Source organism: Eubalaena glacialis, chromosome 10 (assembly GCF_028564815.1).
Source record: "Eubalaena glacialis isolate mEubGla1 chromosome 10, mEubGla1.1.hap2.+ XY, whole genome shotgun sequence".
Classification (NCBI taxonomy): Eukaryota; Metazoa; Chordata; class Mammalia; order Artiodactyla; family Balaenidae; genus Eubalaena; species Eubalaena glacialis.
The window spans coordinates 102,771,320-102,798,917 of NC_083725.1; the positions used below are offsets into that span (position 1 = coordinate 102,771,320).

Sequence of the window (27,598 nt, forward strand, 5' to 3'; positions counted from 1 at the left end):
TGGAGATGAACGGATAATGAAGATCTCCTGAATGACAGAACCAGAGTAAGGAGCTTTCACTATTCCTGCCCAGTAGATCTGATCATTGTGGTTCACCCTTGACTACCCTTGAGTTTCATAGTCTCTCCTTTTCTGGAAAGGGAGTTTAAGTTTTCTTTCTTACATTTTATATATTAGATGTGTTAGCATTTAATAACTGACATTTTTAGTCTATTGGTCTTCAGATCACACAAAATTATTTCAGAACCTGCAGGAAAGGACTGCCTATCACTCATATTTCCTTGACTATGTGTGGGTACAGTAAATAGACACAGTTTTGAGGTTTAGGGAGGCAGTGTATGCATAGATACTGGGGAAACAAATGTATAGACCATGGCACGGTCTGCCACCAGCTGACCCCAGAATCTACTTTCTCCTGTTCCTTTATAACAAAGACACCAATTTTTAGCAGCGTTTTTGCTGTCCAGTTACACACGCACACACACACACACATGCACACGCACAAACACACACATTTTCCAGCCTTCACACACTGAAATGTGTTCACGTGACTGAGTTCTGGCCAATGAGTTGTAAGTGGAGTTGTCATATGAGATTTCAAGGACATCTCTTCTTTAAAGGGAGCACTGATATGACTATTCATGCTTTTTCTTCAATCAGCTTTCTGAAACACACCTTTGATATCTGGAGTTTCACCTGTTATCTTGGGTCATGAGGATAAGGCACACAACCCAGGGATGGCAGAAAAGAGAATTGGAAGAAGACTGTGTTTCTGATGGCTTCTGTCGCTGCCATAGCAACCTTAGAGTGCCAATGCCCACCTTTCTCTATGTGAAAGGATAAAAACATGAGATGTAAGCTACTCTCTTGGGGGAGAGGTATGTTCTGCTAATACCAGATGATCACAACTCCTCACATAGTACTTTTCAATTGTTCTAAATAAACTTTCATGGTATTTCTGAATGATTATTTCCTTTTCATCTACCCAACATTGGTTTCAAAAGGTTTCAAATGTCTGTATTCTATCCCAGTTCATTTAAATAAGCATATTATAAACAAAGTTACACTAATGCTATTATTTATATATCATGTTTCATTATTTTTCATGAATTGTTTATTAACTCTGAACATGTTTATAGCCTACATACTTAGTGGTAAATGGATATGGGTCTAGAATTTGTAATTTCAATTAAATTATAAATATATGAGAAATAATCGTGAAGGAAAACTCTCTCACCTCATTCCCCTCAAACGGTATGCGAAATCACAAATTTATAACTGAATTTGGGATTAGCTACGGTTTTAGATTACTTGACTATCTGATTCTTTCCATTTACACAGCTTAACAACTATACAATTGTTATGTATCTGAAGTTTGTTTTTCTATAAGGAATCAAAAGGGTTTATATTGGATAGTTCAATTTCCCAAAACCTGTGATAAAAGAAAATGATAAGAAGCAGATAAAAATTTCTGATTCCAGTTTTCTTTTTCCTTATAAAACATTTTATGATCAATGTTCAAGAGATATCATTTCATATCATTAAAGCAGTTTTATGTTAATATGTTTTCATTTGAAGATCATAAGGGCTAACCTTAAAAGCAATGTTGAATATGGGAGAAGGCATCAGACAGCAAAGCTCAGGCCACAAGCTATTATTTCTAATATTAACCCATTCTATGTTCTTGGGTAACTCATTTCCCATTGCCGGACCTCATTTTGCAAAACTACGAAATGAGGGAATTTAAATATAATTGTTTTTTGTTAAATCACAAGTCTAAAACAGTGCTTTGAAATAGAAATATGATATGAGCCACATGTGTAATCTTAAATTTTCTTATAGCCACATTAAAAAAAGATTTAAAAAATATCTATAATCAATTTTAATGATAAATTTTATTTAACCCAACGTGTCTAGGATAGGATCATTTTAGCATGCAATCAATACAAAATAATTAATTAGATATATTCAATTCTACCGTCTTCAAGATATGATGTGCAGTTTACAAGTACAGCACACCTAAATTTGAACAAGCTACATTTCAAGTGTTCAATAGCCAGATGTGCCTTGTGGCTATGGTATTGGACTGCACAGGTCTCATACAATCCAGAAATTGGTCTATGGATCTATGAAAAATTACCCACATTTTCGCATTGAGTGGGAAGGAGTAGCAGGAGAAGCAGTGGCTGAAAATCTCAAGTGATGCTTCCCTGAACTCTCAGAGCAGTCTAACAGAGGACATAAAAAAAAAACACGTAATAGCCAGTAGAGCATGGGTACTGATAAATCAAAATAGACAGTGGTCCCATCAGGAGAGCCATCATTCAAAACAGCCAGTAAGGAGTATATGAATACCAGGTGCATATAAGCCATGCCTGTGTATCTTTCCAAAAAATCCCAGTCACAACTATTATTGATTAGTCTTTTGATAACTATCTGCCCCAATATACAATATTCTTCTTGTGAAAGAGTCCTGTATGTTTTCATTTGTTGTAATACAATAACTTATAAAGCAAAGGGTACATAATATATAGTGCTTCTCATTCTATATGAGGAAATCTTTGGACTGGCAATATGGTACTAAGGCAGGCTTTGAAATCTCATTTGTAAAGAATTTTGCATAATTTTGAGGATAATGTATTATCTAGTTCAAAGAATGGGTGAGAGTTAATGAAAATGGGGATTGGGACTAAAAGTACCTCATATGGCATCAGTGGACACAGGGTAAGGTATTCAGTAAATATTTACTAAAGAGATGAATGAACCAATGTCTTCCATAGAAACATTACCACATAAAATTTGTCAAGTGTGGTTCTTACTAGGTGCCTCACCAATAGCATGGGCATTAAGAAATACTTTCCCATCATGTAACATTTTTTACCTAATGGCGTCTTGTTTTGTACATACTCTTTCATAACTAACTTCTTACAGTCACTAACCTATCTTATGATAACTGACTGATTAACAAATATTTACATGAGATATCCTAAATTGGATGGAGAACTAGCTGGGTTGCTGGCTATTTCTTGACCTCAAAGGTAGAAAATACTATAGAAGAGAGAGAAAAGTTGATGGAATGGTGTGAAACTTTTGGGAAATAGATGGATGGATCCAAGTGTGAGAAAGAAACAGTGGCCAAGAAAAGAATAATACCAGGTGACATATACAAGGATAATTCAAGAAAGAACTTTCTAGCTATGTACTTCCTCTTCTTCACATGGTCTGCGTCATGCTAGCTCAGTGCAGTAAAGAAGCAAAAGTTTGATGCAATGGGGTAAAATTACAGCAATGTTGCCCTTGTGCTGGGGAGCACTGGATAAAAAAGTATACATAGGCTAGGTATCACCTTTTCACTCTACACCAGCTTCCCTTCCCCTACCCTCCCCAACATGAACTATACCATAAAAATATCCAAGGAACAGTACAGTACGTTTGTATTTTTTGAAACTTTACTGTTGCCTAAGATACTTTACAATATTATTATAACCTTGATACCAATTACTTATAGAGATAGCTTTATATTTGGCAAAATGACTGAGAAAATAAATTGAAGATTCTGCAACAAATACTTGCAAATGCTGGATAAAATATTGCCATTTAAAAATAAATAATTGATGCAAGAAAAAAAAGAAATTCCTAGGTACCAGGAAAAATGAATCACAGAGATATAATTGTACATACGAATGCTGCAGCTGTTCCAGATAAGTGCAGAGATTTGGAGGTGTGGGAAGGAAGTAGATGTGCATTAAAGGTTATACAGAAACAGTAGAAAAGGTTTGGTTCTGCATGAGGAAGCTTTGGGGCCCTGCATAAATCTGCAAACCCATGAGGGCTTCACCTTCAATAAAAAGAAAGGCTAGAAAAATCCCACAGTACAGAAAACCAACGAGGAAATATGTCACAACTATAGACTTGGGAGGGGAAAACATAGACACTGCTGAAATGTCAGGCTTGCTGTTCAATGTACTGAGTTTAAATGTATCATAGCTATTTGTCATTAGAACCTGAAGTTAGCATAAAACCTTGCCAAGTCTAATGATATTGCTGGTATAACTCTTATTATAAGCATTGGCAGAGCTACACTGGAGTGATTTCCATAAATACAATAAAACTAAGCTCATTTTACAATATTACAAAACACTTAAATAATATCTTCACTGTGAATGACAATTCAGCAGACATAGTATATAGGTGATGTCAAACCAAATATTTTAAAATTGAAACAATAAACTGAATAAAGACTATAAAATTATACATTTACAAATCTTATAAACATAACATGATTTCATAACAAATATAAAAAAGGAATTAATTTGAATAAAGAACAGGAAGAGTTGAAAAATAACCAAACAGAACTACTACAATTAAAAAAGCACAGTTGGAAGAATTTTTAAAACCTTAATGTATGCATTAAATTTTTAATTAGACACAATTGAAACTAATGTTTGTTAACTGGAAGATAGAATTGAAGAATTAACACGTAATCCACTCCAAAAAAATAAATGCATGAAAAACATAAGAAGGAAAGTTAGGAAAATCAAGATTTGCAGTGAGAATATACAAAGTATGTCTAAAAGAATTCATAAATGGGTGTTCAGAGCAATTTTTGTGAAGTAATGTGTAAAGAGTTAATGTATAAATTTTTCTAGAATTGATGATGGTCATAAACATCTAGATTAAGGAGCATAAAGAATCTTGAGAAGTAAAAACATAGTAAAAGTGAAAGGAATACATTATAATGAATTTACCAAATATCAAATGCAAAAAATATTTTAAAAGAAATCAGAGAGAAAAAAATAGGTTACATGCAAATGAACAAAAATTTCTCTGACAAGAAAACAATGACAGTAGAGACTAGAAGACAATGAAAATAAAAAGAGAAAATAATATCAACCTATAATTCCATATCCAACTATTACTTCTCATCAGAAAAGAATATTATAGAAAGATACCTGACTGGTAACATATTGGAATAAGACTTTTGCAAAGTCTAAAGAGATTAACATAAAGAACTTTTACAAGTCTTCTTTGAGAAAAATACAAAAAACCCATTAGAAAATAATGAGTAGGGTATATGAAACAGAAAAGAAGACACAAATGGCTAATAGATTCACTGAGATGGTCACACTCTAATAACATGAAAAATAGAAATCAAAAGAGTGAAATAGCATTTGATTCCAATCAGAATGACAAATAGTTTTTTTAATCAAATGCTAAAGAAGATGTGAGAAAATGGAATCATAGTGGGAGGGTAAACTGACACTGTTCTTCTGGAGATCAAACTACTTTAGAGATATTAAGTGTTTGACCTAACTTCCTTCCCTCCCTGTGTGTGTGTGTATGTGTGTGTGCATCAATAAAACTCTTGCATTTTATGTTGTAATAAGATGCATTAGAAGCCTTTTTTTCTGTAGTAAAAAAAACTATGGATAAAGAAACTTAGATTTTTATTAAAAAAGGGAAATATATAAGTAAAATATATAAATTCATACTATGGAATAAACTGTAATAATCAGAAACAATAAACTAGATTTAAATTGGGCAACCTGGATAGATCCAAAAACACATTTAAAGAAGATTTAAGAAAATAATAAAATTTAGAGTGAAATATCATTTATATAAATATAAAATTCACAGAACAGGAATATGTGTTAATTTTAGTATACAAATACCTAGAAAACATGTGAAAAGTAGAATGAGAGGACATATATTAAATGCATTAGAGTGAAGGGGCAGACTGAAGGAGAAAAATGATAAAATTAAATTTAAAGAGAGGGCTTGATTTGACCAATAGTAGCAGTACAATTCTGTATACTTGTGGCCTCAAAGACAGTTTAAATATAAATGTAAACGTGACCGTATATGTATGTGTATATATATATATACAGAGAGAAAGAAAAAGGAGAGAGAGAGAGAGAGAGAATGAGAAAACACACTTTGTTTTCAATCTCGTGCTATGTTCTAGGGTAAAAACAGGTTCAGTCGTATCATTACAAAACATGATCCTTGACCTCAAGGATTCTGCACTGTATCCGAGCAGATAAACCAAACAGTCAGAAAAAAAGGAAAAGAAATCCAAGATGGGGAATTGTGAAGAACATATTCCAAACTTAATCTGTGTATGTGTGTTCCCACAGCCTACCACAGCCATCTAGAGAGCAGGGTTGTCATGTGTCTAAGAGATTGGGGCTTGAATTCTCACTCACTAGCTCGGGATCCTGGACAAGTTTCATGACCGTTCTGAGCCTCAGTTTCCTCATCCACAAGATAGTAATGATAACAATATCTACCTGACAGGTTAGCTGTAAAAATGGTAAAGTGATTAGTACCAAGATGTTGATACATTATTGCTATTTATCACTCATTTTTTATCCATCCCACTGCCCAGCACAATGCTGGCATGTAGCAGAAACTCAGTACATGCTGCTTGGATAAAAGACCTAGTAAATGGAATGTAGAGAATCAAATGATCGGGGTGCTCAACCAGAGCGGCATACTGGAATCATCCCCAGAGATACTGAATAATTTGTCCGGCGGGGGGCTCAGGCATTGGGTATGCTGTGAAATGTTCCCAGGAGATTGCAGGAGAACCATGGAGCTAAAGGATGATAGAGCCAGGATGGAGAACCATGGAGCTAGAGGATGATAGGTGTGGGCTGAAAGGTTGTGTAAGCTTTGGGGCCAGAAACGATGACTAGCCTTTGCCTAATTAAGAGCGAAAGAGAAGGGATTTAAAATAAAATTTCTAAGAATCAGATATAATCCATCCTAGGAAGGGACGACTCTCCCGAATTATGTCAATATTTTGAGGGAAGCTCGGTTGAAATCAGTATTATAAGATATATATGTCATATGATTGGCACTGCGCCTGATGACTAGTCTTTCCATCAGCCCTCCAGGAGCTATCTCTATTTTCAAGAGGACATAATTGTAAGCTACAACTTTCCTACTTAAAGTGTGGCCCTCGGAAAGACAGCGTTAACCTCACCTGGGAGCCTGTGAGAAGTGCAGTATCTCAGGCCCCGCTTCAGGCCTCCTGAATGATCACCTGCATTTTTCCTCGTGAACAAGGCAATTGATATTTGCATTAAAGTTTGAGAAACAGATTAATCTTTCTCTATCTTGGGTGCTCATTGAAGTCACCCTGAAATCTAAATTTTAGAAAATTCTGATGCCTGGGTGTGGAGGCTTTTAAAAACTACCTTAGGTGATTCTGATATGCAGCAGTTTGACAATCACTGGGCTAGAAAATGTGTATAAAATGCCTAAGGTCATACAGCTAGTAATGATGAAGCTGGGATTTAATCCAGGACTCCCAAACCATTGTGCCATGTCCCTTCCTGAATTAAACCTCTTAGATTCAATAAACCTTCAAGTTCAGATAAAAATGTGAATTAATACATTTCTGTATTTATTATATATAATATATGTATATATACATATATATGTATATACCCTCTTCTCAATGGAAGTGTGATGTCTCTGATGGTCCTGACCATATTTCAAAATTATTTATATGCCCCTACGCATCAACATTAAGCACAGTGCTAAGAAAATACTGTTGCTTACTAAATACTGTTTGTTTAACACACATTGCTATTCAAACAATGAGCTCCACACTAACTGTACCAAAGAAATACTTCTTTGCCCTGTCAAGCTGAAACTCAAATTGAACACCAGTATTAATACATGAGAATCTTTAAATCTTTTCTTTCTTGTTGTGATTGATGCATGCAAATTATTTCACTTATCAAGACAAAGCCTCTCTATAATTTTATATAGAATGTGATAAAATAATGAGGGCTAAAATCTAAATTTCCTAATGTGTAAATGGCCTGAAAATAAGCTTCATAGTTATTCATTAGCTGTTGCAGTGACTACTTCCCAAGATTATTTTTTGGTATGGAATTAAACTTTACAAACATCCGGAACATCTCACTCAATAGCTAATTCACAGCAAGATCATTATCTTACTATAATAAATACCTGGATAAACAGTATTTAAATGAGCATAGTCCTGCTTTACAGATTTTTTTTTTCCTGAGGATATTGTAATCACTATCATTCTGTAATAATGCCTGGCAATGGATAGAATGTGGTTTATGAAAAGAATCTGAATTATTTTTGTCAGTCATTCAGCAGCAGATTTTCCTGTGCTGCATTACAAATTCATTACCTCATAGTCAGGTCTTGAAATCTCAGAGCAGAAGGTAAAAGTGAGCTACTGCTAAGGTTAGATGTTATCACACAGAGCTGCCCACATCATATGTAGATGAGCGTGGAAATAAACTCCAGACCGGAACATTGGCAAATGTATTTGATTTGACAGAAGTGTTTCAAGACACTTTCCTGTTAACTTTGCCTGTGAATATCATCAAGATTAGGGTAAGGAACACAGCAAACTCCTAAAGAACAAGGAAAAACACTTCTCTTTTCTAATTCTTTTCCTGGTAGAGTGATCTGGCAGCTTTTAATGGTTTAAACATTCATTCCCAAAGCATTTACTGAGTTAGGAATTCAGTAATTAGACATTAAATGTTGAAAAGCTCAGGCCACCATGCTCAAGGCGTTCACAAGGCAGAGGGGGAAATCAGACAAGGAGATGATAGTAATAGCCAATAAAACTCTGACTGCAGTAACCACAGGATGGGTGCCACAGAAAAACAGAATGTTCCCCATCTTGGTGGAGAGGTCCGGGGAGTGGAATACCAAGGAAAACTTTTTACAAGAGATGACACGGAAGGTTATTTAAAAGCCCAGTCTGCACTGGATAGATACTTAGGAGGTATGTTTGATTGGTGGGAGATCAATTTACACTTTCACACATAAAGAACCACGATGACTTTCAGGTTTTTCCATAAGCAACCAAATAAGAAGAAGCAATTTAAACTTGCAACCCAGGTGGTCCAGGAACTTCGTTTTCAGGGCTGTGGTGTGGTAGAGGTTACAGCACCTTCTTTGCAAGAGGTATAAACAAGAAAAAGAACAAAGAGAGGAGCTTTTATTCTGGAATTTTTTCACCTATGGAGATTCTAGTCTGAAAGTAGAAGATGATAGTATTTTTCTTGTAAATTCTGTTTTCTAGTTCAAATATAAAAAGAGCCCTGGATTAGAAACAGCATAAACTTGTGTTCTAGGTCCAGTTCTGTCTTTAGTTTAGCTATCTAAAATGGGCAACTAAAATTAATTCTTTGGGTTTTAGTTTCCTCATTGGTAAAGTGAAAGAAATTTGCCTGAACCAGTGGTCCTCAACTGGGGGCACTAGGCAATGTCTAGAGACAATTTTGGTTGTCACAACTTGGGAAGTTTCTACTGATATCTAGTGGGTTGAGGTCAAGGATATTGCTAAAGATCCCTGAATGCACATGACACACCCCACAACACAGAATGTCAGTGGTACCAAAGTCAAGAAACCTTGGCCTGAGCCCTGCCTTCCCCAGCTGCGTTAAGCAGTGAGCTGGCTGTGGCCTCTAGGAAGCACCTCCTGAGATGCAGTCAGGATGCAGAGTTAGACCTGACAAAATCTCTTTCAGTCCAATGAGCACTCTGGAAAAGACCACCCATTAGAGGAATCCTAGCTTGGATGGAAATAACAAAGTCCTTGGACCTTTAAACCACTGCCTTGCTCTGTTATTTTCTGGGGGCTTCTCTGGGAAGAGCTGACATCAGCTACTATTGACTTGCATGGTCATCAGCTGGAGTTTGGCTCAAGAAGAGCGTGACCTTGACTTGAAAGCTGAAGCAGATCCTAAAAAAATTAACAACTAAAGGTTTTCTTCTCACCACACTCCTTGCTTCTGGGCAATGAGTCCTTTCCTGTAGGGTCAGTTCTGAGTCTGCCTTAAGAACTAAAAGGAAACAAATGGCTCTTTTCTACCTTTAAAAGTGATAATAGCGAAGGATCATAGAGAATTACTATTTACTCGTGCTGTAGTAAAGATTATAGCATCTTCTATTCAGATGTGTGAACAAACAAAACAAAACAAAACCCCAAAGAATAATGGTTTTGCTTCTGGAATTTCTGCATCATCTTGTTTAAATCTCCCAATAACCAATGGGGTGTGTACTATGAATGTTCTCATTTTTCAGAAGGAGACTTAGAGAGGCTCAGTATCCTGCCCAAAGTCAACCAGCAGGCAGAAGTATGGGATTTGAACCCAGGTCTTTCTGATCAAGCTTATCTTGTAAGAAATATGTTACCATGAGTCTCTCTAATCCTCATTTTCTTCACCCAAAAGATGGGATTTTAATGTCTGCTCTACATGCTTCACAAGGTTATTACAGTGATGTGGTCATATGAGGGAATATGAGTATGTAAACTGTTGTAAACATGAGATCTTATAATAATTATCATTAATACTATTAAACAGCATTAAGAAGTAGTATCATTAATAACATCCATGACTTCCCTAAGTGGAAGTTCTTAGTTTAGAGAGCTCTAGATTGGCTTTAGTTTGGAATGGCCATGAATTGACCCTAGAGTGGGTACATATCAAGAGCTGTTTTGTCCATAAAATTCCTGGTACCCTATGGTACCGCCTGGTGGAGATGGCTCTGCAAAGGAGCAAGGAGGAGAAGCGGAGGAGGCAGAGAGGGAAGGAAGGAAGAAAGGAAAGAGAGAGGGAAGGAGAGTGAAAGAGAGAGGGAAAGATCCAAGTCCCTTCTACTGCCCAGGGCCTAGCAGTATCCCAAGTTTAGTTTGTCCTTCCAGGAGCCTCCTATGAAATGTAGTCAAGAACTGGTTGAGAGTCTTGCAGGCTTTCTACCCACTTTGCCTGGGTTTGAATCCTAATTCCACAGTTCACTATCTGTGTAATCTTGGACAATGTACTTAATGTCTCAGTGGCCCCAGTATATTCATCGGGAAAATGGGGATGTTATGAATGGTACATCACTGGGCCCTTGAGAGGACTGAGTAAGTTAATGTGTATAAAGGTACTTAAGACAGTAACTGGTACATATCAAGCCCTTACAGTTATAGTATAGGTTTTGTGTGTGCTGTATGAAACATTGTTTCTTTCAAACAAAAGAGACTAACACACCATGCTAGTGAAAACTCTTTGCAAAGTGCTTGCATAATACACTTTATATGGGTCTATGATACATTTACTCATCTGTGTGATATTGTCCATGTAGATTATTTATTGTTTTAAACTATTCTGAATGCTTCAAGGAAAAACTGGGTTTTTTTCATATATTCCCATTTTTTCCTAGGCTGTAATTTCAGAAATGGAATAATTGAACCAAAGGGAATGAACAACTTTAAGCCCTTGATGTGGATGACCAAATTGCCTTCCAAAAGGTAGTATCCCTCAGAGTCCTCCTTCACCACACCCTAGGCAGCCTACGTGAGAAATCTAGATCTCAGTTTTAATTAACTTTTCAGATTACTAGAACCAAGAACACCCCCTCCCCAGTGTTTTTACCGTTTCCATTCTATCTTTTATGAATTACCTTTCCTGACTTCTACCTATTTCTCTGTCAGCCTTTTTTTTCTTCCTTTTTATCTCTTTCCTTATGCATAATTTATGCATGAAAGAGAAAATCATTGGTCACATTTATTTTTTCTTCAGTTTATCATTTGCCTTTTATAATATCACTAGTTTTGGCTTCCCTGGTGGCGCAGTGGTTGAGAGTCTGCCTGCCAATGCGGGGGACGCGGGTTCGAGCCCTGGTCTGGGAAGATCCCACATGCCGCGGAGCAACTCGGTCCGTGGGCCACAATTGCTGAGCCTGCGCGTCTGGAGCCTGTGCTCGGCAACGGGAGGCCGCGATAGTGAGAGGCCCGCGCACCGCGACGAAGAGTGGCCCCCGCACCACGATGAAGAGTGGCCCCCGCTTGCCACAACTAGGGAGGGCCCTCGCACAGAAACGAAGACCCAACACAGCCATACATACATACATACATAAAAAAAAGAATGTAAGCAGACAAGAATAGCATTAAAAAAAAAATTAAAAAAAAAAATTCAAGTATAATATCACTAGTTTTGATAAAGACACAGATCTAAGACAAATATCTTAACCAGTGTTTTTTTCAAGTTAAAACTTTGTGTAGCAGACATTGTCCTGCCCAGGTTGTAGCCTCTTGGGTTACCCCGGAGGTCTTCTGCAGACAATTCCCAAGAATACCTATCACTTCTTAAGTCTCTCTGGCTGGAGATGTTCTCTTGTCATCAAAGAGCCTCTAGTCTGTATGAGATGCAAGCAAGGAGTGCAAGGGAGTTATCATCTCTCACTCCAAGAAGTACTGAAGTCTTAGTCTCCTCACACCTCATAGGAACAATTCTGTAGATATTCCTCACTGTCTCTCAGAGTGTCCCCAGATTAACTGAGCCCCAGTTGCCCACAGCAGGAATATGTTTATCAATATACATTTTATCAGCTCTACCCTATTTCCTATCTCACGTCCCACTACTTCACGTATTCCCTGGGATTATCTCTCAAATAAACTATTTGTACACAAATCCTTATCCCAGCGTCTACTTTTGAGAGAATCCAAAATAAAATACATGAGTCTCATTAAAGTATTTCAGTGGATTCTTATTTTGGTTATGATACATCCATTTCCTGAAAGTTATGGTTGATGTGGTAGATTTTTAACAAACAAGATTTACAGGAAGAATCAATTTGAAGAAAGAATTGAATATTTCTCTCAGTCTTTCACTTAAAGGCAAAAATGACTTACGATTAGAGTTTAGTTTGATTTTATTACTATTTAGATATGATTGTGGAAACGTTTCCTTTCTGAATTTCTATGATTGAAGTTTGAAAACCATGGGACTAAATGATCTCTAATATACTTTCCAGCTCGCAAATCATTTTACCTGCTTACAAGATTTAAGATAGTTTGGTTCTGGACACATACACTGTTTTGTTGATTGAATGATTGCTCCCCTTATCTATACTTGTATTTTCAACTTATGTAACAATGTAGTCTGCTCACTCATTTACTTATTCTCTCATGCATTCACTTAGGAAACACTTGCTGATTATGTTCTGCATGCAAAGTAGTGTTTGCTTGGATTAGGAGAAGCAACACTGAACTTGAACCCAGCAGAGCTTGCACCCAGATGAGACATTTAAGTTCTGTGGACTTCATGCAAGTCTTTTATTCTCTCAGTTTATTTCCTCGTGTCTAATAATAAATAAGGATAATGAATAAAAATACTGAGAACTATTATGGGCTTACAGTATACCAGACTTTTTTTTAGGAGTTTTACATGTATTTTATTCACTGATTTGATTCTATGTGGTAGGTGTCACTAACGTCTCCCTCCTAGAATGAGGAAACTAAGACTCACAGAGGTTAAGAAACATGCACAAAGTTATGTAACTCATAAGTGACAGTAATAGGATTTGAACTATGGGAATAAATGAAGACCACCTACGTGAGGACAAGCAATAGCTCTTTATTCAGGACTTGCTCTAGCAAGGGATTAGCCATCACCACTTGCATTTAGCAGAGACACGAAGGCAGGCGGGGGAGTTGGAAATCAATAGTAGAATAAAGGGATGCTTCAAGTATGCTTGATTGGAGGATGTTGCCCTGGGGAAGCTGGAGAAGGTTAATTAGAAGTAGGACATCCTCTGTGATTGGTCAGGGGACCATATTTGGCTTTCTCTGACCTAAACTGGAAGTAGGGGGGCAAAAATTAGGGAAGTTGGCAGTTATTGATCAAGTCCTGACTTTTTAGAGCCAACTGCTACCTAGGTAGGGGTTTGGCTTCCTGGTCTAGTTGCTGCAGATTGTGGGTTAGAGTTCTATTTTCGTATATTGTTTGGCCATTGTACCTTGGTTTATTCAGTCTCTCATAACCAAGGAATTTTTACTTCAAAGCTCACTCATTAAACCAGACTCTATTTTTCTTAAAAGAATATACGTTCATGCAAATTATAAACCCCAAATATGACATTTATGAAATTAGTGTAAGGATTCAGAACACTGCACTAAATATTTAAGAAAAGAGAAATTCAAACTGTTCTTTATGTACATACTTTTGTTTAGTTCAGGAAAGCAAACATGTAGAGTTGAAAGATGGAGTTTGATGGAAAAGAACAATGTGGGAAAAGTCTGCTGATATCACAAGCCATGAAGTCTTTGAAGAAGCTAACTTTATAGAAGAGAGTCTTAAACTCAAATGACCCCAGAGGCAATGGGGAAGCATGAATGAATGAAAGCAGGAAATAAGGAAATAGACAGTGACAAACTGCCAAACACCCATCTAAAAGTTGTATTCTTTTTTTTTTTACAGTTTAGGTAGTTGTAAAGCATATTTATTGATTTGATTTTTAAAAATTGTGCCCTTTGGGAAATTACCTCAGTACAGAATTAAAGCAAAAAGACAGTTGATGACAACAAAACATGAACAACTAAAACAATCATAGAATGAAATACTGGTTTGAAAAAGTCACCCTTTTAATGACATACTATGGTGGAAAGTCAGATACTTTTAACTCAGCTCCAAATTACACAGAGCAAATAGAAAATAGTTGTTGGTGTGGAGGATAATACCTCGGAGCTATTAAACCAATACCTTTTCATCTTTAGTAATCCCTAGTTGCAAGTTGATCCAAGGCTTCTGTAATTTAGAATCATGCCAAGATGACTCAGATCACAATTTTCTTCCATAATAGGGCAAAGATAAGCCTTCTACCATTCAGACTGAGAACATTAGGTTTAGTACCCCAAAGAAGAGGAGGATGTCATGCTCTGGAAGACTCTGCCGGAGGAAAGTGAAAGGCCTGTTTCTTCCGGTTCCAGAACATGTGGGAAAGATCTGTGTCTGACTGCTCTTCTCCAGGCTGATAGATTTATAAGAAAGCAAAACATAGAGTAGGTTTTGTTCATTCTCCTTTTGGAATGTTGGCGTGAGGCTGCCACTCCGGGTGGCCCTGTGTCAACATGGGAGGCAACAGTGTGGCCATGGTTGGTGAAGGTGAACGATCACATGAGCCTGAGGCAGTACTGGCTCCTACCATCCAGCGGTATCTGGAAGGGATCTTGCTGCGAACTTGCTCGGAGTGGTTTGCTGCAGCGGTGGGCAAGGCCAGACCCTCAATGGGAGTCACCTCCAGACTCCAGGAAGACCTCTGCACAGCAGACAAGGTCTGATTGGGGGTTGAATCACTGAGGGTGGGGTGAGGTGGAGGTGGAGTCTCACTAGACCACGATCGAGTAAAGATAACGGAACTTATATTCTTCAGTCATGCAACTGGCACACCCAGGATCACGTCCACCATCTCTCCATGGAGACCAGCACCAGGATGGAAGGCTACACGGAAGGGATAAGCCCTTGAATTCTGTAATCTTTCCCATATACTGGGATGTGTCAGCTTGGGAAGAGGAGGGTGAGAATAGCTCTGATGGGGAGCTAAACTGTGAGTTGATTGACTATTTTACATTATAAAGGCCATTTACACTGGAACTGTTAATTGGTAGGTTTTAGATAAGTCTCTGTCATTTCACTTCCCCCCAAACGCGGTGGAGTATTGAGAAGTGTATTAATGAGTTATAGAAAATTAAAAAGTTAGACTTTTCCTTGCTCATTTCAGGAGCTGTAGAAATTGGAGAATTTGCTAGTGAAATATGCTATCCCTCTTCCTACTTCCCCTTCCTCAGTCCTCACTCTCAGCTGATATTCTGGCTTCCTCTTTCACTACGAAAATGGAAGCAATCTGAAGAGAACATCCACAACTTTCCACTACTACAAATACTCACCTACAAACTTCTGTGACCATATGCTCTATTTTCACTTCTGTAACTACAGAGGAATTGTTGGCTATCCAATCCATGGGCAACATACAAATTGTATTCTTACTCAGCTTCAGCCATATGGGACTGCAGCCAAGTGTGGCAGGAGTTGTAGATTTTTATATGAAAACTTTTGATTTGGAAATACTGACAACTAGTTACTTTATAAAAAAAAAAAATCACAAATAAATAAACAAACGAACTCTTCCAGTAACCAAAGAGACGATGGCTGTGAGTCTCAGGTGGCCCACTGGCCACCAGTATAAACTAGTATGCACAGAAACATTCCAGAATGCTCAAAGGGGACTCATAGGTGGTTCCCCCTTTACCAACGGTGGGCTAAGCAGGTTACCCAAGCTTTTCCCTTTCCCAAGTATCTGATTTCCTCTATCTCTACAGCTGTAACAGGACCAGGAGGTGGGAATCAACATATGTTCTTTCACGTAAACTTCATGGCAACTCAGTGAGTTAGGTATTATTATACCTTCAGGCATTCACAAAACCAGAGACAAAATGCAAACAACTGCGCAAGAGGATACGAAAATAACTGTACACTGGTGTGCAGAGGAAATACGCAGGAAAGAAACAGTCAGTGCCTAATGAGGTTAATTACTTCTCCTCCAAGGTGGGGACGTTAGAGGAAGTCTTTCAAAGAAAGTGACTAGAATTGGTAAACTTAGGGCTTGCCGCAGGTTACAAGTCTGGAAAAGAACTAGAATTAGTTTACATATATATTAACATCGAACGTTTACCTTAGCAAAAAGCTGTAATTGAAGTTATACGGAGTTCTCCCTAAATACGCATGTATTTTAAATATTTATTTACTTATCTATCAATTTATTTATTTATATAAATTTATTTATTTTATTTGGCTGCATTGGGTCTTTCTTGTTGCTCATGGGCTTTCTCTAGTTGCGGCGAGCGGGGGCTACTCTTTGTTGTGGTGCGCGGGCTTCTCACTGCGGTGGCTTCTCTTGTTGCGGAGCACAGGCTCTAGGCACGCGGGCTTCAGTAGTTGTGGCTTGCAGGCTCTAGAGCACAGGCTCAGCAGTTGTGGCGCACGGGCTTAGTTGCTCTGCAGCATGTGGGATCTTCCCGGACCAGGGATCGAACCCGTGTCCCCTGCATTGGCTGGCAGATTCTTAACCACTGCGCCACCAGGGAAGTCCAATTTATTTTTTATTATTTATTTTGGCTGTGCCGGATCTTAGCTGCGGCATGCAGCATCTTCGTTGCAGCATGCGGGATCTATTAGTTCCCTGACCAGGGATCGAACCCGGGCCCCTTGCATTAGGAGTGCAGAGTCTTACCCACTGGACCACCAGGGAAGTCCCATTGTTTAAAAAAATATTTATTTATAGTACGCATGTATTTTTAAATAAATTCTTTCCTTGAGGGGCAGGACAAAATGGCAGATTAGGAAGATCCTGGGCTTGCCTCTTCCCAGGGTACACCCAAATTACAACTCTATCAAAGAAACTACCTCTGAGAATGACCTGAAGACTAGCAGAAAAGATTTTCCACAACTAAAAAATTTTAAAAGCCAGGTTGCGATGAGTAGCAGGGGCAGAGACATGGTCTGGCCAGGGCTCACACCTCAGGTGTTATGACCCACAGGCAGGGGGTATATAACAGCCTCAGAGGACCTCCGCAAGGAGCAAGGGCTCCAAACCCCACATCAGGCTCCCCAGCCCAGGGGCCTGCACCAGAATAATGAGGCCCCATAATGCCCGCCTTTGAAAACCTGGGGCTTATGTCTGAGAGAGCTGGAGAGCTGTGGGAAATGGAGAAAGCCCTCTTAATGGGCAGGCACAAAAACTCACTCTCTCCAAGTCTTGGCACAGAGGCAGCAGTGTGAAAAGCAACTGGGTCACACAGGAAGGACGTTTATTGCTTAACTTTAGGGCATGCACCCAAGGGCAGGGATCTGTTGGAAATTTCTCTGGGTATAGACGGATGCCAGTCTCAGGGTTTCTTTGTTTGTTTGTTTTTGGTTACCCTCTACCTAGCTGGCCCAGTACTGACAGGGGCCATTTCTGACTCTCTCCATCTAACTTAATAGCACCACTTGCCCTGCCCCAGCTTCACCTGAAGACTCGACACAGCTGACACACTTCCAAAGCAGCTCGCCACCCTGCCAGTCCTGGCAGGCACCCTCAGCTAGCACCAGAGCCCCTACAAAGCAACCCCCACCCTGCCAGATCTGGCAGGAGCCCTCAGCCAACACCGAACTCTGCCAAAGTGGCCTCCTAGCCTGGGGGCTCTCCCCAACACCAGCGTGTCTGCAACAGATGTAGCTGAGCCTTACAGTCAGCCACAGAATGGGTCTTCCCACACACCAGTGGGCTAGCAACATCCAGCTACAATAGGAGGGCATGCAGTCCTCACAGGGGACACTACTGGAACACTTGTCTCTTGCAACCACGGGGGACCATACTACTGGGTCCCATAGGACACCATCTATACAAAGCCACTCTTTCAAAACCAGGAGATGTAGCTAATCTACTTAATACATAGAAACAAACATAGAGAGTCAGACCAAATGAGGAAACAAAGGAATATGTTCCAAACACAAGAACAAGATGAAACCTCAGAAAAAGAACTAAAGGAAATGAAGATCAGAAATCTTCCAGATAAAGAGTTGAAAGTAATGATCCTAAACATGTTCACTAAACTCAGGAGAAAAATGGAGGAACACAGTGAGAACCTCAACAAAGAGATTAAAAAAGAACCAATCAGAGCTTTAAAATATAATAACTGATATGAAAAATACACTAAATGGAACCAACAACAGATTAGATGTTTTAGATGTTGCAACAGAATGGATCAGCAATCTAGAAGACAAGCTATTGGAATTCACTCAATCAGAAAAGAAAAATTTTAAAAAAGAAACAAACAAACAATGAGGATAGTTTAAGGGATCTCTGGGACAACATCAAGTATACTAATAATTATAAGGGTTGAAGGAAAAGAGAGAGAGAAAGGGACAGAAAATTTATTTTAAGAAATAATCACTGAAAACTTCTTTAACCTGGCAAAGGAAACAGACATTCAAGTTCAGGAAGCATAGAGAGTCCCAAACAAGATAAAACTGAAGAGGCTTACACCAAGACACATTATTATTATATGTTACATTTAAAGATAGAGTATCTTAAAGCTACAACATGTACATATAGGGGAGCCCCAATAAGACTATAAGCTGACTTTTCAGCAGAAATGACAGAGGCCAGAAGGGAGTGGCACAATATATACAAAGTACTGAAAGAAAAAAAATAAATAAAACTTACAAACAAGAATACTCTACCCAACAAGGTTATCGTTCAAACTGAGGGAGAGGGACTTCCCTGGTGGTCCACCAGTTAAGACTCCATGCTCCCAGTGAAGGGAGCCTAGGTTAGATCCCTGGTCAGGGAACTAGATCCCACATGCTGTAACTAAGAGTCTGCATGCCACAACTGAAAGATCCCACATGCCACAACTAAAGATCCTGCATGCTGCAACTAAAGATTCAAAATGCCACAACTAAAGATCCTGCATGCTGCAATGAAGATCCCGTGTGCCACAAGATCCAGCACATCCAAATAAATAAATTAATAAATACTGAAAAAAAAAAAAAAAACTGAAGGAGAGAAATAATTTCTGAGACAAGCAAAGGCTAAAGGAGTTCATCACCACTAAACCAACCTTACAATGAATGTTAAAGGGACGTCTTTAAACAGAAAAAAAAAAAAAAAATACCATAACTAGAAATGAAAAAAATTATAAAAAGAAAAATCTCACTGGGAAAGGAAAACATGTAGCAGAGGCAGTTGATCAACTACATAGCTAGTATGAAGGTTAAAAGACAAAATTAATAAAATCACATATTTCTACAAAAATTAGTTAAGGAATATTCAAAAATAAAATGATTCTACCCCCCCCCCAAAAAAAATGTATTAGAGCTAATAAATGAAGTCAGTAAATTTCAGGATACAAAATTAATACACAATTTTTTTTGCATTTCTATATACTAATAATGATATATCAGAAAGAGACATAGAAAACCAATTTCATTTACAATTCATTTAAATTACATTTAAAATACCTAGGAATAAATTTGACAAAAAAGGTTAAAGACCTGTACACTACCTGTACACTAAAAACTATGACACTGATGAAAGAAATTGAAGATGATGCAAATAAATGAAAAGATATACAGTGATCATGGACTGGAAGAATTAATATTGCTAAAATCACCAAACTACCCAATGAAATCTAAAGATTCAATGCAATCTCTATGAAAATACTAATGATATTTTTCACAAAACTAGAACAAATAACCCTAAAACACGTATAGAACCACAAAAGACCCCAAATAGCCAAAACAATCTTGAGAAAGAAGAGCAAAGCTGGAGGTATCATGCTCCCTGATTTCAAACTATATTACAAAGCTACAGTAATCAACAGTGTGGTACTGGCACAAAAACAGACATGTAGATCAATGGAACATAGTAAAGAGCCCAGACATAAACCCACACTTATATAGTCAATTAATCTATGACAAAGGAGGCAAGATACAATGGTGTACAGACAGTCTTTCCAATAAATGGTGTTAGGAAAATTGGATAGCTACACACAGAAGAATAAAACTGGACAATTTTCTCACACCTTATATAAAAGTAAACACAAAATGGATTAAAGACTTAAATATAAGACCTGAAACCATAAATCCCAGAAGAAAACATAGGCAGTATGCTCTTTGACATCAGTTTTAACAAAATATATATTTTTTGATCTGTCTCCTCAGGCAAAGGCAATAAAAGCAAAACTAGACAAATGGGACTGCATCAAACTAAAAAGCTTTTTCATAGAGAAAGAAACTATCAACAAAATGAAAAGGCAATCAACTGAATGGGAGAAGATATTTGCAAACAATATATCTGATAAGGGGTTAATATCCAAAATATACAAAGGAATCATAGAACTCAATATAAAAAAATTAAAAAAAAAATTAAGAAATGGACAGAGAACCTGAACAGACATTTCTCCAAAGAAGAAATACAAATGGCCAACAGACACATAAAATTATACTCAAGATCACTGTTCACCAGGGAAGTACAAATCAAAACCACAATGAGATATTCCTCACACCTGTCAGAATGGCTATCACCAAAAAGATAACAAATAACAAGTGTTGGCAAGGATGTGGAGAGAAAGAAACCCCTGCTATGCTCTTGGTGGGAATGTAAATTGGTGCAGCTGCAATGGAAAAAAGTATGGAGGTTCCTCAAAAAGTTAAGAATAGAACTACTGTACAATCCAGCAAGTCTACTTCTGAGTATTCACCCGAACAAAGCAAAAATACTAGTTCAAAATGATATATGCACACCTATGTTCATTTCAGCACTATTTACAATAACCAAAATGTGAAAGCAACCTAAGTGTTCATCAGCCGATGAATGGATAAAGAAGATGTGGGAGATGTGTACACACACAGACACACACACACACAGAGTGGAATATTACTCAGCCATAAACGAGAATGAAGTCTTGCCATTTGCAACAACATGGATGGACCTAGAGGGTATTTATTATGCTAAGTGAAATAAGTCAGAAGAAAAGACAAGTATTATATAATCTCACTTATACGTGGACTCTATAAACAAAACACACATACAAAAGAAAACAAAAACAGACTTATACATACAGAAAGCAAACTGGTGGTTGCCAAAGGGGAGGAGGGAGGAGGGTGGACAAAATAGGTGACAAGGATTAAGAGGTACAAACTTCCAGATATAAAATAAATAAATCACAGGGATGTAATATACAGCATAAAGAATATGGTCAATAATACTGCAATAATTTTGTATTTTGACATGTGGTTACTAGACTTATCATGGTGAACATTTCTTAATGTATTTAAATATTAAATCACTATATCATACACCTGAAACTAACATAATACCCATTTTAAAGTACTGGCCCTTAAATGGATGCCTTCTAATTTGGGATTGTGTTGCATTTGAAAGTCATTTGTTCCACCACTGGCTCCATGGGTAGGCAGAGGTTTTCTTGAAGATAAGCCAGAAATCTCTTTTTCTTAGAATATTGAAGGGACCAGCCCCATTCCTTTCAGAAAAAAAGATGCCTATTATTTTGATTTGCTCCTTTGTATCTGAGTTTTCATGAAGGTAAATTAGGATTTAATCTCCCCACCCCTAGCCTAATAATCAGGGATGTGCATAGTACAGATTAACCATCATTGTCCCTGAGAAAATGAACCCAAGAGAGAGATCAGCATACAATGCATCAATTCCCCAGGCATTCAGCAGAAAATGAACATGTATTGATCAATGAGTGGAATAATAGGTTTGTTGACAATGTCACAGGAGGTGTTCAATCTCCAGGCAGAGTGAGTGGCGAAATGAAAGGAGGCAGACAAAGAACAGCATATCTCTGCTCTCTTCACTTCTCCATCAGTTTTCCCAACACATGGGTGGGCAGTTTCTATCGTATTGTCATATTATTTTGAAAGTTAAATCTTTGTCACTCTCTTTCTCTGAAAAGTTTGGGTCACAGTTCAAAGAACTTAAAATATGAAAATTTAACAATGCAGCAGTGGAAATAAGGCAAAGAAAGTTAGAGAAAAGCTGTAAATCACTAGTGGATCAAGAGGTGGAAGGAAAAGCTTTTTATTGAAGAAATCATTTCTGAACAGGAGGCCTTGAAGAATTCTCTTTGTTCATGGGATGATGCTAATACTGTCTTAAGGACAGTTAAGTTACTGTCTTAAGGAAGTTAAGGAAATTCTCGGCAGATCAGTCATCCCAAGCAACAGTCTGCTTTACCACATTAACTCAGCTTTGTTTTTCCTTTGCTAATTTTTTTTTGATATTTACATGAATTAATAAGGCAAAATGAGTTCCTATTTGGGTTATATGCATAGGCTGATGCTTATCCCATGCTACCACACATTTGATTCCACTACAAATGCATTCATGGTATGAAAAGAACCTTATCTATGAAATTTACATTAAAAAAGGTAGGGCTTTTTGTGGAGAATCAGGAAGGAGGCAAGATGCCTTATACATAGCAAACTATGGGATTCATACAGAAAGTGAAATTGGAAGTCCTCTATATCAAAACCAATGAACCAGAAGAATATTGTCCCTGGGCCATTTTGTAGTGGATTTTTATTCAATGTGTTATGATTGTTACTGTTTTCTACAACACACATGCAAACACCTACATATATACGTGTTAAAAAATAAGATAAATTGGTTATGTAGCATTAGAGAAAAGCTGGTCAGGCATATCACATAGATTTATAAAGAAGTGAGATATAGGCAAATAAAATAAAATCTAAATTACTGACTAAAATCATCACATTGCAAATAATGAGGTTTGGGCGAGAGAATGCTGAAAAAGTAGAAAGCTGTATAGAATGATTAGCATCCTATTTGTACAACGTTGGCAATAACAGATATTGAGTTTACAAAGGCAGCAATTCTTTAGCTAAAGATGACTGAATAGAACCGAAAGCTTACTTACCAATTTTGGAACAGCTCTAAAGGAAGCAAAGTATGTGTGTGTGTTGTGTGGGGGGAGGGTGTGTCTGTAGGGGGTAACTAGTCCAGGGACTTTCTCTACATCACTCCCTTCTTATACATTTAAGGATAAAGCCAAGGAGTTTGTTAGTTGCTACATACATCTAGGAAGTTACTATAATGAGTTAGCAGGGAGGTGAGTCAGAGAAGCACAAAACCCTTTGGGAAGAGAGATTACTAGAGAGTCATCTTTGAGCTACACAGCGAGAGACACAGTGGCAGAGGCAGCTATGGAATCACAGGGTGTCTGTGGCAAAGAAGGAGGAGTTAATTCATCCTAAAAAAAATTCTCCAGGTCAAGGAAGAGGAGGGAAAATAAAAGGTGAGTTGGAATGACAAAATGACACGGTCTGTTTTCCACCAGGGAATGAGCGTTGACATCGCCAAAAGCCCTAGTGTGTCCAGACACACTCTGTTATTACCGTTCAGCTTTCAATGCCAACATAGCAATTCCGAACACTTTATGCTGCATCCTGATTTGCCCTGCAGGGTGTTAGCTGCTGATATCTAGTCATTTTGAGACCGTGGAAAACAAAACAATTGCATCTGCTACCTGGGAGATGGAAGGCAAGGCACACTAGCTCTGTTACCTTCTGCAGCTCTCTTTGGCGCTGTACCGTTGTAGCTGGAAGTAACTGAACCAGAATTGCTATGTAAAATAAACCCCCTGCAATCTTTAATACCAATAGGTCTTTACTGAAGGAAATAAAAGCAAGAATGAGGTAAACAGAACATCAGGGAAATTTGCTTCACCCATTTGGTCTGGAATGGCTGAGGAGAAATGAACAGTTTTTCATCCAGGACTGGGGCAGCATTTGAGAAAACAAGTAGTGAATAAGAATCGAGGCTGCATTCTTTCCTAGGTCTTTCATTCTTACCCTCTGTGGAAATCATCTGGCCCATTTTCATCACTTTCTTTTACTGAGTTTTATAACTCAATTTTTACTGAGTTTTCAAAAGTTTTATAAAATAAATGATTCGAGAGCATAGTAGATAAATTCATAGTCCACCGATGAGTAGAATTGAGAGAAACAGAGTTTCTGTTTGCTAGAGGTGATAGCAGCTAAATGCTGCCTTTGTATTTGATACACCCATAATGTAATACCCTTAAAATGCCAGAGAGTTGTGTTGTTGTTGTCCTTGTTGTTTTTCTTTTATTCATTCCCATGGCTAAAGGGAAACATCACAGAAGTCAAGCTCCAGCTGCCACAGGCAACAAGATGTCTTAGGTTAATGGGGACAGTCTGTCTTAAGGAGACAGCATAGTGCACAGCCAATAAGACAGATGTAATATCACACCTATGCATGGCAGCACAGGAGGATCACCTCCTAAGTGTTACACTGAACAAACTGCTGTCAATTGGCTTGTTTGTGGGAATACAATGTATCCCATTCCCTATCCATTCATCTCTTTCAATTAGTTCCTTTCCCTCAAGCATTTTAAGGAATGGAGCAAATGTCTACCCTTTGCAATCTTTCATTTCTATATATCTCTCTGAAGGGGACATGAAGAATGATTCCAAATATCTGTATGAATTAACAAATTCCAAGAAGCAATAATTTCCCCAGACTAAAACAAACCTGGAAAGACTTGATAATTCTTTAACTTCTTATTGACTCTCATGAATCCATGGTTCCAAATATCAGAATATTAAAAAGAACACAAAGTTTGGAAACTAGAAGGTTCGCTTTTAATTTGGATTTTCATTCATCTGAATTTTGGGAAAGTAACTGACACTCTCTGAGCCTCAATTTCTCATCTATAAAGTGAAGAAAATAGTATCAATCCTATAGCTTACAAACAATGTATTTTCGTTCAATGATGTCTTAGTTAATTTGGGCTGCTATAACAAAAGTAGAATAGACTGGGTGGCTTAAAGAACACATATTTATTTCTCACTGTTCAGGAGGCTGGGAAACTCAAGATCAAGAGAATGACAGATTCAGTGTCTGGTGAGGACGTGCTTCCTGGTTGTTCTCCTTGCTGTAACCTCACATGGCAGAAAAGCACTCTCTGGAGTCTCTTTTATAAAGGCACTAATCCCATTCATGATGGCCCCATCCTCATGACCTTAGCACTTAAAGGCCCCACCTTCAAATACCATCACATTGGGGATTAGGCTTTAACATATGAATCAGGGTAGGGGGGGCACAACATTGTCTGTAGCATTTGGGCGGTTCATTATTTTATTTATTCAATGAATATATGTGTGTTAGATGCTTTGGTTGAACAGATAGAAGTAAAACATTATCTGAAAAGGAGTGACTAGCAGGTTAAAAAAAACTTCCTCAAAGAGTGACACTGAACTGAGTCTTAAGAAGTAAGGTGAGCATCACAAATGAGGTTGGGAAGGAGAGCACTTTTTTTAGATTCAAATAAAGTGATGTAGCTAGAAATGTTTTTCAAACTACAAAGCACTATTTGAATGTAAATTATTATTTTCTTCTAACTAAGGAACATGTAATTCTCTAATAGCACTTTCTTTTTATGAAAAATAATTTTTTTTACATAAAATTTTGAGAATACTAAAAGGAAAGAAAAATCACAGTCAATCTGAACATTTTGAGATGACTATTAATGATTCTACATCTTTCCTCTGATTCTTTGATCTCTGAATACATTTTACAACCTGTGGATCACACCTGAATTTGTTTTTCACTTTCAGTAACTGAGAGTGAGCATATTCCCTTTAAATATTGTTTAGGAATGTCATTTTAATGACTGTATAGTATTCTGATATGAATATACAATTACTTTTAAGCATTCTGCTCCTTCTGACCTTAGTTATTTCCACTTTGGGCAATTCTTAAAAACCACTGCAATACCCTTTAACATAGATCTTTGTACACATCTGTGATGCTTAAAGGCTATATTCATAAGAACATGTTTAAGAATTTCAAAACAAATGAACATTTTAAAAATTGCTTTTCCATATGGTTGTACAGTATAGTACAAGCGAATGCCCCTTTCACCTTACTTTTCCCAACTTTTGTTATTATTTTAAAAGCTTTGCTCTTTTGATAGTTACAAAATGTTATCTCATTAGTATAATTTGCATTTCTCATATTGACACTGAGGTTGAACTTCCTTCGTATGCTTATTAGTTACTTTCATTTCTTCTCTATCCTCTCAGTTCTTGACTTTTGGAGAAGAATCCTATTCTGGTGAACGCAGAGAATCAATGAGAACACCTCTTCCATTTACTCTTCCCCTTGCTCAAATCCTGACCAATACTGCCTCACCTACTGTCCTTCTTCATTCATACATACTTTATTTTCAGGAGAAGAATTGAAAAAAAAAGGGAGAGGGGAAAAAGAAGATAAAGAAAAACTTCCTGGAAAGAAGGAAGGGAGAGAAAAAGAAAAAACAAAAAAACCCAAAACACTAAGTGGAATTGGATGAAAGGCACGTTTTCATGCCTGAGTCCCTTACCACCCACCCCTATCAACTCAGTCCCTCTCAACACACACACAGCTCAGCAGACAGAATGAAATTAAAGCCCCAGTGTTCCTAATCTACCTAACACCATTCATTATAATCATCTGAATGTTGAAGAATTTTGAAGTATTTGCAACAAAATCTTACACTAAAGAATTGTAGGAAAAATATGGTGAATCATCATTCTCTCCCTAGCCATGGATCAATTACAACATCGTCCAGAAATGAATTAGTAATTAAAGATGTCAAATCATCTTTGGTACAACACACCAAATGGCTAAACAAAGATTAACTGGGCCCTGCAAAGAAAGTGTCCCCACACGGTACAGAAACCCACTAAATTTTTTTAGATCATTTAAATTGAAAGAGAACTTAAAGTTCACCTTATCCAACCTGTTCGTTATGAAGATCAAAATATTAAAAGAGATGATATGATTTGTTCAAAGACACACAGTAAGTAAATGAATGAACTTGGAATCCAATTCAGTCTTGTACATTTTCCCAAGTACCATTCTGTCTCTGAGTTTAGGTAAATAGAAATATGGTAAAATCTCCACAAGTGTATCCATTTAATGTCTTAGAGATAATACCTCCACAATTAATTAATTGATTCAAATAATAGCAATTATATGCTATGTGTTAGTGATACAACAAAGAAACACACAAACACACACACACAAACATACAATGACTATCTACATAGAGATAGTTCTAAGGGATATTGATGGAGTTAATATCCACTTGCATGAATGACAGTACATGAAGCAATTCAAATATCATAGTCTGTAGGGTATTCACAACACATTTGTCACTGTTACAAGA

General features: G+C 37.5%; 1 long non-coding RNA gene, 1 other non-coding gene and 1 pseudogene across 2 annotated transcripts in view; 1 reads left to right on the plus strand and 2 right to left on the minus strand.

The window, feature by feature from the left end:
• The window catches only part of LOC133099676 (uncharacterized), a 497,785-nt gene that overhangs the window by 19,214 nt on the left and 450,973 nt on the right, over positions 1-27,598 (minus strand). The window lies entirely within an intron of this gene.
• The window catches only part of LOC133099069 (small ribosomal subunit protein uS15-like), a 172,086-nt pseudogene continuing 159,390 nt past the window's right edge, over positions 14,903-27,598 (plus strand).
• TRNAR-CCU (transfer RNA arginine (anticodon CCU)) lies at positions 17,007-17,079 on the minus strand. Its single transcript has one exon. It is a non-coding gene; the product is annotated as a tRNA-Arg (tRNA).